At 57.5% G+C, this 1,341-nt stretch overlaps 1 protein-coding gene across 1 annotated transcript in view; it reads left to right on the forward strand.

Moving 5' to 3' along the window:
• The window catches only part of DECR2 (2,4-dienoyl CoA reductase 2, peroxisomal), an 8,060-nt gene that overhangs the window by 2,890 nt on the left and 3,829 nt on the right, over positions 1 to 1,341 (forward strand). The gene's annotated exons all lie outside the window — the stretch shown is intronic.

Here is a 1,341-nt window from a genome sequence, read left to right on the forward strand (position 1 = left end):
AGCGAGTGTCAGAGGTGAGTCCGTGGGCTCCAGTGGGACAGCCGGGCAGAAGGGAGAGCTGGGAATGCCTGGAAATCCTTCTACCCTCTCCTCTGGGTGGAGCTGGGAGCTTTGGGAGCAGTGCAGCAGGAGGAATGGCTCACCTGTGCTGCCCTGTGAGTGCTGCGGTGTCCGCGGGCAGGACGGGTGTGGGTTTGGGGTGGCCCGCACCCACCGCACGTCAGGCTAGAGCTCAGTGAATCATGGAACTCGCTCCCTTCCCATGACAGCTTTGGGAGTGCCTGTTCCAGGTATCGTGTTTCCTTTTTGTTGATGAGATGGAGAGAAACAAACTGCAGTGAAGGTTTGTCAGCAGGGACGTGGCAGAGCCCAAGGTGAAACTTGAATTTCAGCCTTGAGTGGGGCAAGACCCCCTCGTCCAAGGGTTACAGGGGTTGAGGGGAGTGCTGAGCCCCAAAATCTTGCTTCTGTGGCATCTTGAGATGGAGGGGAGCGTGCTGGTCTGGAAAGCAGTGACTGAAGAAGCTCTGTGCTGGACTGGAGCTGCCCTGCGGATGGCTGGGGAGAATGAACACCCACCCTGCGTGTCTGACCCCTGGAATCTGACTGATCCCAGCTTCCATGCCTCACTGTGGCTTGTGCTGTGGTCTCAGACTGCAAGGGACTGTCAGAGAGCTTTGTGGTAGCTGCGTGTTTGTTCACTGAAATAGAATAAAGATAAAAATCAGCGCTTGGGAGCGAGCTGGCATGGCCCAGCTGCCTCCTGGAGGGGGTTAGTGCTGTCATTTTGCATTCCCTTGTGCTCACATGCTGGAAAATAAGCTGCAAAGCTCAGCAGCTTTTTAGTCCTCAGGGGCTGGGGTCTTCTGAGTACACAGGGACTGCTGGCCCAGGCCCGTGACCCTCGGCACACCTAGCCAGGGCTCAAAGCTTCTCTCAGAAGGGCCCGATGAAAAAAAAATGTGGAGCGGCGCTGGGTGTTGGGCAGGGTTGCTGCTGGCTTTGTGTGTCCCCTGTGCTTAATTTCCTGGGGAGAGTTCTGTTCCTGACGAGCTCCTTGGGGATGGTTTGTGGCAGAGGCTGAGGTGGGAGCTGGCCCCTCTGCCTCGCAGGCACAGACCCTGGCAGCTGCTGGGCTGTGGTTGCCCTTTGGCCTGCTGACATTTTTGGATCTAAAGGTTAATTATATCTGGGCTCGTGCAAAAAATGCCTTGGGGGGGTCCAGCCTTTGTACCTGCCCTGCAGGGATGTTGCTGGGGATGTGCTGTGTCAATGACGGGCCCCAGAGGTAGCTGGGCTGAGCGAGTGGTGGCCTTGGGGCCAGCCTGGCCTTTGGCTGGG

This window comes from Pterocles gutturalis, unplaced genomic scaffold, assembly GCF_000699245.1.
Source record: "Pterocles gutturalis isolate BGI_N339 unplaced genomic scaffold, ASM69924v1 scaffold19349, whole genome shotgun sequence".
NCBI lineage: Eukaryota > Metazoa > Chordata > Aves > Pterocliformes > Pteroclidae > Pterocles > Pterocles gutturalis.